A 15,459-nucleotide genomic window follows, 5' to 3' on the forward strand; every position below is an offset into this window, starting at 1 on the left:
ATGGTCAATAGTGGGTGTAGCCACCCCGTTTGATCAAACACTCGGCACAGCGTCGACGTATGGACAGGACATGCATTCGGAGGACTTGTTGCAGTAGGTTCTGCCCCTCCTGGACAAGGTAGCCAAGAGTTGCTACAGGTTTTGTGCAGGAGGATGGTTGTCTCTTATCCACCGGTCAATGGGATCCTAAATGTTCTTTATTGGGTTCAAATCCAGACTACAAGCTGGTCAGTCCATGCGGGTGACAGCTCGCTGCTGTAGGAAGTCCCCAAGGATGCGTGCGCGATGTGGCGTGGCGTTGTCGTCCTGCAGTACAGCCTGGGGTCCAATCTGTTGCAGGAGAGAAACAGCAAGGGGGACGCATGATTTTCTTCCTGTACCTTGCCGCAGTCAAATTGCCCTGTATATGGTACAGGGGGTCTTGTGATGAGCTGAGAAGCCTCCCCACACCAGAACGGGCCCTCCACCGTAGGGTGCCACTTGCTGGATGCACTCAGGGTGGAACAGCTCTCCTCGGCGCCTCCAGACGATGGATCCCCTGTCAGGGTGCAGCAGGTCGAATCTGGATTCGTCTGAGAAGACTACCTGGTCCCACTGACATTGTGTCCACTGTGAATAGCGAGCAGACCACGCCCGACCAGCTGCTGTGTGGGGCAGCGTGTGCCTTGGGCGCCTGGCAGGGACACGAGAAGCGAACCTGGCTCTACGGATACAGTTCCTTACCGTCTCCTCGTTCTCGTGGACATTGGCTGTCACCCGTAGTTGGTCCCTGGTGCCGTTTGCTGTTGTGGTTCGTGACGTCACGGCCTGTCTGATGATGAACCTGTCGATGCTGTCGTTGGTCAAACATGGCACCCTGGTTGAGGACTGTCCTGGACCCTTCCGGTCGCTCGACATCGTTCTTGCAGCCTCCATATGACTGATGGGGACACCCCAAGTCGATGTGCAACAATTGGGAACGTGGAGCTATCTTGGAGCCAGGCAAGGACTCGTCCTCTGTCGACGTCAGGCCGCGAGCGTCGTTGGACCATCTTGTTGTAATGAAACGTGGCTGAAAATCGCTGGCTTATAAAGGGTTGTAAGGGAGCAATAATCACAGAGAAGACATCTGTTTAGCACGTGCCAAGCTTAGTTTTAGCTAACAGTCCCTATGCCAATGTTGCTGAAACAGAGAAATTTAGCCCAATTTTCATGATTTTCGACTGTGTTTCAGAATGCCCTGCGCCGTCACTGTGAAGCTGGTGCGGGCAAATTAGCTGTACAGGCAAACTGTGTCTAGTCAACAGTGCCTGTGCCAAGTTTGGTTGACTGATCTTAACGAGTTTGTGAGATATTGAAGTTTAAATTTGACAGGTGAAAACACAAGCTGTTCCTTGACTTTTTTGGGCGAGTTTACATAATTTATATATATATATAATATATTATATTATTTATATATATATAAACTAGTCAACAAATAATAAGGAACATTTGAGAAAAAGTGTATAACGTCGAAAGCAAACTTCAACACGCAATGACATTTGGTACACATTTTAATCAACATATGTGTAGCGAGTACCAAAAAAGAAAATTAAGTTATTCCATTTTAACTTGCTTGAAAAGTTAATTGAGTTTGGTAGGGATTAAAATACCAAATCCCAAAAATTGTCAAGTGGTTTCGAAATCAACTTTTGACTACAACAAAAACAAAACAGTTCAGATGATTTCAATAATGAGTATGCCCACCACGATTGTCCTGACACTCAGTACACGGGCTCCTCATCGAGTTCATGAGGTTGGTGAACACTCTCTGAGGCATCCCCTGCCACTCTGCCTGCAGCATATTATGAAACAGTTGCTGCGCGTCTCCTAGAAGGGGGTGGTTGTCTCTGATTCGACGTTGCAGCTCATCCTAGAGGTTTTCTATGGGATTCAAGTCCGGACTGTAGGCCGGCCAGTCCAATCGGTTGATGCCAGCTTGCTGTATGAAGTTTTGGACAAGCAACGCTCCATGAGGTCGGGCGTTGTCATTCTGGTACACCGCGTGTGGCCCCATCTGCTGCAGAGTAGGAAGTGCTAATGGACGGAGTATCTCATCTCGGTAACGTATTGCAGTGAGATTCCTATGAACATCGTACAGAGGTGTTCTGTGGTTCTGACTGAAAGCACCCCATACCATCACGGAACCACCTCCCAAAGGCATCACTTCTCTGACGGCTCCATCGAGGAGCCACTCTCCGGGTCGCCTCCAAACCCTCATACGACCGTCATTGTGATGCAAAGAGAACCGGGACTAGTCTCTGAAAAGAACGTTTGTCCACTGTTGACGTGTCCATCTTACTTGGCGTCGGCAAAAGGCAAGACGAGCAGCCTTGTGTGCTGGGGAAAGACGCTGACGGACCGCTGGTCGACGTGCAAACTCATGAAGACGTCTTCGTACTGTCTGACAACTAATGTTAACACAAGTTGCCGCTCTCAGCCGTGTCTGGATGCGATTTGCAGAAGCGGATCTCGGCTGCAGAGCCTATCAATGAATGAATCGTTCTTCCCTTGCATTAGTGGCTCTTGGTCGAACTGATCTGGGTCGCTCTTGGGCACTACCAGTGGCATTGGCACGCTGAATCAGCCGTGAAATGACAGAAACGGACACTCCAAGACGTGTAGCAACTTGTCGGAGTGAAACACCATCTTGTACCCAAGAAATGGCTCGTCCTCTGTTTACATCAGACAATTTCTGTCGAGGAGGCATGTTTACGATTAACCCTACAGCAGCAGAATGGTGTATCCACAGTGCAAATGAGCGAGTGCTAGTCACTCACGAGACATGAATCTTGCATTTTAAAAATGATTTTTGAGCGTTCATAATTTTTCCTGACGGTAAGAGTAAGAGCTAGAGAATAAAAATCGATAATTGGAAAACACTGGACCTTTTTGCCCCCTCCCCGGCTCATTGCACAGGAGTCACATGCACTTCAAACCCTGGTGTGTACAAGCCCATTAGTCATAGAGAAACATTTCACCAATATCTAGTTTTACTAGTATATATATATAATGTTCCGCGCAATTGCACTACCCGTTTTTACGATCGTATAATTGTGCGGAGTAATCTTAAGATAGCGCTGTGCATTTTAACGTTCGCATCACTCTTGTGAGCTCTTCTCTCCTTGGTGGAGTAAAAGAATAAAAAGGAAGTACAGTGAATTTTAACAAATATTTTTAAAATATAAAATAAATTAAATGAACTTTGAGCACTTTGAGTTTGATACCTGGCATTGTATCACTCTTGTGGGCTCTTCAGTTATATACGATAATTTTAATTTTAATTTTCATACTTTTACACTTTTGAAAATAAATGTAAATGTTCCTTGATGAAAGTAAAAAATAAAGATGGAAGTGAATTCTTAAAAAATTATTTTTAAAATATAAAATATTAACGCCATCTTCAGATTGCCCCGCAATTATAAACTAGTTACAACGCGCAGCCGTTCGTTAAATTGCGCGGAACATAAATATAATATACTAGAGGGGACCCCTTTCGATGAAAGGAATGATTGGTGCTTTAACATCAACTAAACGTCATTGGCCTACTAAATTTACACTCTACTGGAATGGGGTAATAAATCTTAAGAGATGCAAAAAAAAAATATGGAAAAGATCTAGATCTATACTCTCAAACAAAATGCGCCTTCGCAAAATATCACTTCCCGATTTTATAAAATTACAGAGACAGAAGCGTCGGCCTACAAAAGCGATCGGCGAAATAAAGAAATTTAGCTTTTTGCAGCAAAACTGTCTCAAAACTGAAAAAACCAAGGGCGTTATGCTCTGGGGAATATTTTAAAGACTCTTTTGGAGAAAACCGCATGTTGATCGATGCAGCCATTAAAAAGCCTTTTGAATAGCAAAATTCGGCCACCACAAATAGATAATAGATGTGTGTGTATGTATGTGACACAGGCGAATGAAACTGGAAAAAAAGAGGGAAATTTTGGGTGGTCTTATCCCCAGACGTCTCTGGCATATTTGTACAAGGCAGATATGTTGTAAAAAAGAATCTATTATCATTGATCTTTTCCCTTCTCTCTTGTCTCCCTCTCTCTCTCTCTCTCTCTCTCTCTCTCTCTCTCTCTCTCTCTCTCTCTCTTTCTTTCTCTGTCTCTTCCTCTCTCTCTCTCTGCTTCTCCCTCTCTCCCTCGCCGTCGCTTCTTAAAAATCTACTCATTTACCATCTATTGACATAGCCAAAGGTGTCGAAGAAGTGACCAGAACTAACGGTAAAGTTTTTGTTGTAAATATCCTTCTGATTATTGTAACACGTAAGAGAAAACCGCATATCTTTATGAATCTCTTGGTAAAGTTCTTCAGGGTTTAGCTTGGGAACAAGCGTCAGAGATTATTTGCTGCGCCTGATCTTTAAATGTCTATGATGCCAGCTGAGTTCACTTCAGGCGTCAAGCCAGATGAACCATCTATCCTATCCTATCCTATCCTATCATATTCTACCCTATCCCATCCTATGCTATCTATCTATCTATCTATCTATCTATCTATCTATCTATCTATCTATCTATCTATCTGTTTGTTCAGGTGTAATATGCCCATTTCTAAAGTTTCTGTTTCTTACTCTGTGATACATGTATCAGTTACATGAGCTCGACGAAGACTTTGTCAAAATTTCCATTCTAAGTGTTGCTAAAAGCAAGACAAGTTACATGATATTAAATTAGTTACAATAGTTAAAAGAATAAAGCAGGTTTTTTTTATCTCTGCTGAAAAACTTTGTTTGAGCTCCATCCGGTTACTGTAGCGTATTCGGTTTCGCGTTACTTGACAGTGGCGTGTCCGTTTCCTATTCTGCACACCTTTTTTCCATGTTCCGTGTGCACTCATTTCCTTCAATATTTACAATGCATACCGAAGAATTGTTTAAATTGTTATTGTTCTAATCATGCGTGGCTTGAACTTTCTTCTTCAATTTTCACTTCCCAATCTGTTATTTAAATTACCCTAAAAGTTTCTTTATTGCCATTGCTAGTGCCAACAACTGTAATATCATGACAAAGAATTTCACTACAGTAATTTTTTAAACTTGATAACAAGTTGGCACACCGGCCTCTGTCATATGGCGGTTAAGCACTTTGCCGTTGCCCACAGAAAACCTGAGTTCGATTTCCATGTTGAGAAATTCTTTGTCCAGCTTCTCGGTTTGGGACACTGTGTCAGCCTGAATGGTTCCCGAATGGCATGGCAATGATATAAACTGTGTAAATATCCTGCAGTTGAATGTTTCCACCCTGCCATGACAAAGAACATTGTTTCAGTTGCCTCTTTGATCTTTTGATTTATAATACCCCTGTCTATGGATCCGTTTTTAGAAGAGGTGCTGCCAAGGTATTTAAATGTTTACCTGTTTCAGTAGTTTATTATTGACATTCATGTTCAGGAGACTATTGTTTCAGCTCACATTCCTAACTTCTGCTTTTGATGTGCTTATTTTCATGTCATTTTTCTTGCAGCAGTTGTTCAGTTCGGATGTGTGATTTTAGACGCTTTGTTGATATGAATGAATAAGACAATCATCTAAAACAGAAGTTAATTTAGGCTGTGTGGGCTTAGTTTTGCGTCTTGTGTTATTGTGTTTATATATCTATACATATTATATTTGTGAAAGTTCGTCACTTTCGCCGCCTAAAACGTCAGAACCATTTAACTTTCGAATTTGACAAAATTAATGGTGGTTCAGAATCATTTAAAGTGTGCACAGTTTTATTGAGGAGCCTAAAGTCACTGTATTTAATTTTCAACTTTTCATTAGTGTCGTTTAGATCTAATCTGGGGAAAGTCCGTCTTCTAAGACGCCAAAGTAAACAAGTGAGGTTTCCGTTCAATAGCCTTGCGCACGGTTTCCACACCTTTGAAATTCTGGAGTGTACAACCACGAAAGCGAAATGGAGAATCAATCTTTTCATCACTATATCTAAACCTTCTAATTTTTTGCATCTCTCGGGACTTATTGCTCCATTCCAGTATTGTGTAAATATAGTAGGCCAATGACGTTCAGTTGATGTTAATGCACTGATCATTCCTTTCATCGAAAGGGGGCCTTGCTAGTTGGGGTCTATTTGGTTGTTTTTGGTTGTGGCAGGGGGTTAGGCCTAGCCTATTGTATTGTTAGGCTGAAAGTGTGAGAGTGAGTAAAGTGTGAGTCTCAGTTCAGTTGTATAGTTTGCGAGTTTATAAAAGCAATCTGGGTTACTACAGGTGAGACTTGAGAGGGGAGAGCAGTAGCAAGGCAGAGGAGGCCTGCAGAGAGTATAGGTGGAAAAAAGGCTAGTTAGAGCCTCGGTTTATTTGTGTGTAACGTGTGAGATTTCAACGCATCGGGGCCCCAAAGCTGAGGAAAGGATCACAACACAGAGAGAAACAGGTTTGGCTAACTCCTGTTGTAGGCGCAGGCAGACAGAAGGTTAGTAGTGTTAAACATTGTTTTATGTTCCAAGTAACAACACTAATTATAATATTATAGAAAAAGGAGGAGAGATAAGAAAAATCCTTGTCTTACTCCAGATCTTTCTTTGAAACAGTCTATATTTCCTTCCTTTGTTCTAACTGAGATTCTGTTGTTGGTATATACAGCTACGAAATTGTTTAGCAGTTGTCCTCTGACCCCTTACTTTTCAAGTGTACTCCATAGTTTGGCGAAGTCAAAAAGCCAGCACTGTCACCCACAAGTTCGCACCACCCCATCTGTCTCATTCAAGAGGGAAGGGAGAAAGAATTGGTTTTATTATGCTACCAGTGTCAGATCTGGACATTAAGTGAAACCCATGAAAACAAACTGATTGTGTTCGAGAGGAAATATCTCCACAAAACCCTTAGCGTCACAAGAAGAGACTTGCAGATAAATGAAGAAGTATAAGCGACAACTGACGTGCTACGTCCTGTCTGCATTTTAAAGAAAAAAAAGAGCATAAAATAGTTTGGCCACATGTTACGAATGTCACCTTGCCAGCAGGAGAGGCTCATGGGTCTTAAAAGTGGGCGTGCACGATGAACTTGAAGCAGGTTGAAGATAGTCAAGGGCAAGGTAAATGAGATACATTCTTCATCCTTCCTATTTAGAGAAAATATGTTCTTTTGCCGCAGCTAAGGTGTCCATTATTCTGTTGACGAGGTTGGGGATGCTGTGAATAATGTCCTTGTGGATCGACATTAACGTCAGTGTGATTTCTAGGATTTTGCATCTTCACTAAATGTTGTGTCCAGTTTGTAGTCCTTCAGAGTTGAATAAAGGCCCTGGATTGTACGACACTGATCAAACTTAAATGTGTCATTGCAATATAATATTTTAAATTCTGTTTGTGACGCGATTTTATGCAAACAGAGTAGCTTTCTATTGTACGGTCCAAAAGAATTGTAGGAAATGACTTTTGATAGTCTTGGAATTTGGAGAGGTCGACTTATACTGTTTTTAATTTCCTCAACGGCTGCTTTACACGTTTCTTGAGTTTTTTGGGCTGCTATGGACCTTGTACATCTGTGTTGGAGGATCCCATACAGAATGTCAACATGCGAGAACAATAAACATTTGTTTTAAAAAGTGCAAAAAAGAAGAGAAATGTATCGCTCTTTAACACATTCAAGAGACCACACGCTTCGTCGGCAGTTTTGTTGTCCCATTGCTAGGACTGAATTTCTTCAAGACAGAGCTGGATCTCTCATTTTCAAGTGAAGACTGTGCTAATAAGTCGAGATTGAAAATTCCACACTGTTTCAGACGGCCGAGGAATATTCCGGTGACAAACGCGTCTGAGAACGCCGATGCGTTTTGTAGAGTGGGCAAAACATTTCGAAAAGCCGGCAGTGTTAGAGAAAAATCTCCTGCAGTCCGATATGCCCTGAACAAGCGTGCTTTAAAAGAAGATTCAGCTGGTGCGCATAGCAAGGAATAAAGACAGCATAAGGGAAAAACTTTAGCGCATCTGAGTCTGCACACCAGATGACCGAGACGATCAACCCCAGCGCAGTGACCATGCCAATAGTGGGGTGGTTTAGCCCAAAAATTTTAAAGGATTGTGCATTTTGTGATACAAGCACCAAATTTGGCACAGATGTACATTAATATATAGCAAACATTTTTAGATATTGGGTCACTCGGATTTCTCTCTTTATGGTCGCCATATTGGATTTCAAAATGGCCGCCATTTTAAATCTACATTTGCGATTATCTCTGGGTCAAATGCTGCTTTGACTTCATTTTGATTTCTAAATGTATGTTTTGGGGGGCAAGGAATCCAATGGTAACAATCTGCATTGCGTATTTTTACTAATGGGCCGCCATATTGGATTTCAAAATGGCCGCCATTTGAAATTTACATTTACGAGTATCTCTGGGGCAAATGCTGCTATTGACTTCATTTTGGTGTCTAAATGTATGTTGTTGTTTTTTTGGGGGGGGGGGGGGGGGGGGCAAGGAATCCTATGATACCATTTTCACAATTCTATGCACAATCCAATGCACAATTCTAATGCACAAATCTTAATCAAAGACACAAATCTAAAATTCTAATGCACAAATTTATCCAATGCACAATTCAGTGCACAATCCAATGTCACCAATTTCAAAGTAATGTTATCTTTCACACTCTGTTTTATAAAATGATCTAGGAAAATAATAGATTGAACTAGATACTTTGAAAAGAATGATTATATGAAAGCATGTTGATTAATTGATTGAGTGTGTGTTTTACGGCACTATCGACTCAATTTTGAAAGCATGTTAAATGGGTGTAAAAGTCTTAAGTCTGTAAATGTCGGGGATGCAATTCTGACATGCTGCCTGCTCAAATATCTGAGGCTAGGTGTATACTGACATTCTTCAAAGGTCTGGTATCTGAGGCTAGGTAGATATCGGTACATGTACTGAAGATGCATGTACATAAACAGTGTCATGTTAACAAGTTCAGCACTTCTACAAGTACATATATGTTGTGGACTCATCGTCCCGAGCAGTCTTCTTGCATTTGCAGAGCCTCACACTCAATAAATGGCACTTGCAAGAAACCAGCTCATTGCAGCTGTGAGCTGCCTCGGGTAGCCTGGTCTAGTATGGTGTGTACTGTCCTCCAGTCATTGACCAACTCTAGTTGTTTTGTGGAGGGAGCTCTGGTGCTGGCAAAAGTATCTGACCCCACACATTTCCACCTCAATACACTCCCCTCTTGACATGTTCATCTAAAGCTGCCTACGTTGGAGGGATCAGCAGCATATCGTTCTTCCTTGCGAAAAGTTTCCTCCTGGCCGTGTCATTGTCCGTGCATTTGCTGGTTCGATCATACAACAGGATCACGAACCTCTTGATGAGGATATTGCATCGTTTGGTATGTCACGTGGTGCAGAGGACACCAGCAGCAGCGCCTTAGTGAGTTCTGGCAGTACCGTCCGGATTGCCCACGCAGTCTTCTTGCCATACGGGATGAAGATCTTTGGAGCATACTCTCCAAATGTCTTTAATTTAATGCAGCCAATCTGGGCGATGGCTGCTCCATCAAGAACTATGCAGCTAGTGAAAGGAGTCTCTGTCTTGGCGTCGAATATTTCTTCAAAGCCTGTGATGAGATCATTCTTAGTACAAGTGAAGAGGTTTCCACCAGCAGACAATGCAGGAGGACATGCCTGGTTCTTGTGACGAAAGAACTCCTCAAGGTTTCCATCCCTCATCTGCCAGCCAATGTACAGACGTGCAACGAGTTCACGGTCATTTTTGATAGAGGCAAACTGTTCCTGACATTTACTCTTGTTTCTTGGAGTGGAAGTGCTGAATACCTTCAGCTTGTTATGAGGAATGGGGTCGTCCACTGCCTTTGTTCTGTCCAACAGACACTCTCTGGTGAAAGCCTCGGGCTGCTCTTGTCCAATCCTCTTGGCTTTCATCACGGTCTCCACGGCAGAATGACCTGCGATGTCCTTTGTATCCAGTATGCTTAGATCCTGACTCTCCTCCTCGAATGGGTTGCCCATCTCCTTTATGATACCAACGAGACAGCGAACATCTTTCACAAATGAGGCATGTACACTTGGCGTCTGATCATGATGACGTGTGTCTGCTGCTTGCAATTTCTGGTCTTGAAACCATCCAGCGACGAAGGGCACTAGGATTGTCAGTTAGCCCAACTTCGCTACCGTTTCCTTTGATGCAGGCATTATTCTGCTCATGTGCCTGGTCAATCGAGATTAAAGAGAACACCCTCTGTGTTTTCCCAATTGTGAAATGGCCTTCACTGAATTTCCTTGCTACGTCTGGGTGTTTGGTAGTGAGTTCACCGATGTTCTTCAGGTGCAGTGGTATCCACCTAGCATAGTGGGTATGATCTAGTGCGTGGAACCAGGTGACCAGCTCTGTCAGAGCATCGAGGTGCATCATCAATTATCCCTGCCAGAGATAACGCACGTACACTAGAACCAACAGTTCTTGTTCCATCACAGCTGCCCAGTAGCGAAACTGGGAGATGTTGTCTCGTCTCTGGCGTCACCAGTCTTCAAACACAGGAATGTACTCTGCATCCCTGGTTTCTCCCAGATAGTAGTGGTAGTAGGCATGGTGTTGCAGGATGTACAGTGCTGCTGTAGCCACTTGATGTGCTCTTCTTGTGCGCAAGACATGAGGTACTCGCAGGAATGAGTCTGCTGTCCTTGCTGTCGCAATCTCGGCTTGCACAAGTGCTTGTCACCCAACCACTCCCTTGCAGCCAGTCCCCCAGTGTTTTCAGTACTGCCATCTCTATGTGGAGACCACCAAACATCACCACTATATGGTCTTCACCATAACTCTCTGGCCACTTCCACTGTATCTGCTTGGCCAAAGCAAACAGTGGATGATCCAAGGTGACCACTGGTGTCTGTCCAGGATTCAGATGTTCTACAGCTTTCTTCACAACGTCCATTGAATGCCTGATCATTGCCACAGTGTGGGCACTTTCCAGGAAGAGTGGAAGCAGCAACGTGGGGCAGATGACTCTACCCTCTGGTGGCTGTCGGCTGGCATGAAATGCAGCCCAAGATGTGTTTTTATTGTCCACTGTACCAGTGTTGTCTCCCAGGGCGTGTTTTGCATTGCCTAACCAATGGTATTCTCCTCCAGTCTACTGTTTGAAGTCTCCTCTGGTCAATGACGCAACTCCAGCAGCTGGGACTTTGGACCGTGCATCCCCAGATTCTCCTGCAACGAATATGCTCCGATTTACTCCTTCACCAGTGTAAGAAGGATGTTGTACGAGGGAGATAGCGGCACCTTGGAAGGAGTCTTTTGGTGTTGTTGCACTAGGATTGTGATCTATGTTATCTACAGCGGGAATTGTGAACTCTTCGCCCCGCGCTTTTGGAGGTCAGACCACATATTGTTCTCTGTAAAATTGTTGGCAGACATGGTTGCCCATCTCTGCTGAGAGCTGGAGCACTCTATCATAAGAGGTACTCAGGCCAAGGTGTGACAGTCTGTCGACCAGTTCCTTCTTGTGTGTATGAGCATGCAACATCATCCCAATGTATGTTGAAAATGGGGTCTCCTGTGCAACACTGTCCCTGACACAAGAGGATGATGTGGTGCCACTTGTTCGCTTGTGTTTTACGCAGTTGAACTTCAGTATCTAGGCTGCGGTAATTGCTGCAGGGTTAGTGTCTGCCATCTGGCCCTTGATGCTGGGTCTCTCTAGGATCATGCTGACTAAGGCAAGCAGCAACGGTTGCAACAGATTCTTCTTGGCATCATCCAGAGCACACTGTGAAGGGCTTGGCTTCTCCAAACATGTGACGGCGATAAGATAACGACGAAGGTAGATCGAGAAGCAGCCATGCAATGTATAGCAGCCATTTTGAAATCCAATATGGCGACCCATTAGTAAAAATACGCAATGCAGATTGCTACCATTGGATTTCTTGACCCCAAAAACATACATTTAGAAACCAAAATGAAGTCAATAGCAGCATTTGATCCAGAGAGAATCGCAAATGTAGATTTCAAATGGCGGCCATTTTGAAATCCAATATGGCGGCCATTAAGAGAGAAATCCAAGTGGTCCAATATCTGAAAATGATTTCAATATGTTAATGTACATTTGTGCCAAGTTTGGTGCTTGTATCACAAAATGCACAATAGGTTTGCTAAGCGGCCCCACTACAATAATCAGTCCACCGGCACAGAGTCACAGGTCGTGTTCTCATGCCCACCTACCCAACAGGATATTGCCTCGAGCAATCCTGTGCTCACTCGCACAGCAGCAGTGAGCTCTCAGGCAAACGCAATACGCACTAGCAGGTATGACCGAGGGATTAAAAAGCCCAACAAATACACTCTGTACGGATGAAATCCAAAGGGCTACTAAGGCCATTACACAGGCAACACACACACGACTCCAACCCTTTACACTCATTTGTAAAACCTTTATGGTTGTTTAGGATCCAAATTTCCAACTTTATTATTTTAGTACCAGTGTTAATAAACACACAGACTCAATTGATTCAAAGTTTTGAAATTGGACATCATAGAATTTAGAATACAACACTTCAAATGAACTTGATGTCCCAAGCCCTAAAGTTGGAAGTCCAACTACTCTTTACATCCCTAGTCGTTGTAAGCGGACAATTATAATTTATAGTAAAAAGGGGGGATGTTAATGTCCATTATTAAGCTTAATTAAAGTAAGTCATTGTTGTAGACAACAGTTCAAGCAGTCATTGAAATAATACACACATGTTTCCCAGTCAAGATCCTTGTTGTCCTGGTTGACTCCTATGTTGTCTGAAGTCTGTAGGCCTACTAACATAACAGATCTAACGACAAAGCATGATGCAAACCAATTTGAAAAAAAAAAAAAACACGATAGAAAAGTAGCCAAGCCCCATCCGGAAGTTCAAAAACAGGCTGGTTACTACTTTGATTCATTAGAGAACGTAGACAGCTTGTATGCATTCTCCAACGTTAGAGAACGTACCAGGGGTGGCTGGTCGGGCTAAAAAGTGGGCGTGCACAATTAAGCAATCGCAGCCTGAAGATAGTCAAGGGCATAGTAGTAAATGGGATGGAGCATAATTTTGGGATCTTTGGGTTGGCGAGGGAGGGCCTCATTCTTTTATTTTCAATCTTTCTACTTGTATCTTTGAGTTCTAGAACTGAATTTGTTTGTTACCCAAACGTCAATTACGTTCATCCTGCATTGGAACTGAACACTGAAATAATAACTTTCGCCACCTTAACTACCAAACTATTCAATACAGATAATGTTGCGATAAAAATAACATGACGGACTTGCTTTTAAAAGAGATATCGCCCAGCTGTAAACCTTTAAAAAATCAATAGAAACCACTCAACAAGATTTTTTATTAGTACAGTGGAAACCTGATATAACAAAACAGGGATGGTGGGAGTAGAGAAAAGGTCCTGTTATATCCGATCCCTGTTAAATTAGAAATGTGAGGAAAGGAAACATTTGTGGACTAATCCAGCTGTACTTATTCATGGGTAGTTTTCCTTGCCAGAAGTACTTACGAAAAGGGGCTTTGGCACCAACTTTCTCTTTACCTCCTTAAACCACATCAGAAGAGCTTGGTCCACAGCATCTGCATCGGGTAGTCTGATCTTCTTTCGTTCCAGAGCAAACTTTCCCTTGGAGTCTTGGAATATGCTGCTACTATCTTCTCTCTATCCATGATACATGTAATGGTGGGAATCGACCCTTGTGGAATGTCGAACTGACGACAAATCTCTGCCAGTGGAGCTTGCTTTTTGTCAACAGCCTAGATTATTTCGTATATTTTGTCAATTGAAAGGCATTTTCTCTTGCGCTCGACATCGTTGGTGGCCATAATGAAAGAAGTAGGCTTAGATCTAGGCCGTCCGGTCGTTAACAGAGTGCGTTAAGCTTAGATCTACGCATGTACCGTACTGTTGTTAGGCCCAGTGAACAGTGAACAGTCTCAGTGTGGTGTGGTTTTAGGGTGTGGTGCATGCGTGTGTGCTTTGAACTGCGAAACAAGCTCTGCGCACGACCAGATTTGGCCATGCGGCAGGCCTGAGCATGACACATTACGCGTGTGTGTTGCTAGATTTCGGGCTAGATCGAGGTCTGCAGCATACGGCAGTCCTCTCTCGCTTCACATGCCGGGTGTGCTTGCAGTAGCTTGGCGTGCGTGAGCTTGCTCCATCACTGTCTGTCTCTGTCTCTGTCAGTCTCTCTCTTAATTTTTATACATTGTTAACGAGCCTAAGATGAGGCCCTGTTATTTCCGATAAATTTTAATGGAGACAAGGAGTAGGAAAAAACGGGAATTAAAAAAAATCCCTTTATTACCGGATCCCTCTTATTACCAGGCGCCGGGCCTTTATATATGGTTTCCACTGTCCACTGTATTTATTAAGTAATTTTCTAAAATAGAGCTAACAGGTCTTTACAAAAATATTGATCTGTTAAGACAAATTGATACAAGTCACTGCGCTAAAGCTATTGAGATTATAATCAATAGTCAAGGAGATATTTGACAATAAGTTACGCCACGAACTTTTGATCGCACTATAAATAGTAACATACAATAAAAAGAAGAGATAAGAAAGATAGATCTTAGTGAGGCAGCGTGGTGGAATCAGGCTCTCGTCAATTTTTGGGCATGTAGAGTTATTGGTATCATCTTAAAGCTTATCTACTTGTCTTATTTGGATTAAAAAAACTATACTTTTATCTTGAATACATGTCGAGATATTTGCGAAAAAAGGAGGTGGTGGTCACCTGTTTTCAGAGGTAAAATTAGTGAGAAAATGGCCGCCAAAGATTAGTTTTATCCTTAGCTTAAGAGTCCGTGGTAAATGAAAATTTACATTTTTGTACCTTTAATCAACGCTTTTCAGAAAAATCCTCCCAGAAATGAGTTCTTTAATGGGCATGAAAGGTGTTGAGTCAAAAAACAAAAAGTTGATAAAAATTCACAAAACTGTGGAAAAATGCAAGTTTCTTCACTTTGATTATTTTGACGAGAGCCTGATTCCACCACGATGCCTCACATTTGATTGGCGTGAAAGGGCCCGCCAGCCACCCACAAGCAACTCGATGAATCAGCCCTCCTTAGAAAATCCACACAATTTTGTTACAAATTTGCCCCCTCCCTTTTCGGCCACGCTCCCATCCTCTTCACCACCAGTTTCATACTAGATGTAGGCCTGCCTTTCTTTAAATGTTAGGTCATATCAAACACTGCAAAAAATACAACCCCTCACTGATGGCACTGTAGCAACTAATACACCCCGGATCCACCCCCAGTGGGTCGGGGGGATATAAATAGACCCACTGCTTCGTCTGCAGAAGGTGCAACCCCTTCAAAGGCGAGGTGTCGCACTCGGACCCCAATCCTCTGAGATCCGGATGCGACACCTACTTTGGTGTATCTTCCTCTTCTCCTTCCTTCTTTCTTTCTTCTTCTGTCTTTCCTGCCACC

This window comes from Aplysia californica, unplaced genomic scaffold (assembly GCF_000002075.1).
Source record: "Aplysia californica isolate F4 #8 unplaced genomic scaffold, AplCal3.0 scaffold00121, whole genome shotgun sequence".
NCBI lineage: Eukaryota > Metazoa > Mollusca > Gastropoda > Aplysiida > Aplysiidae > Aplysia > Aplysia californica.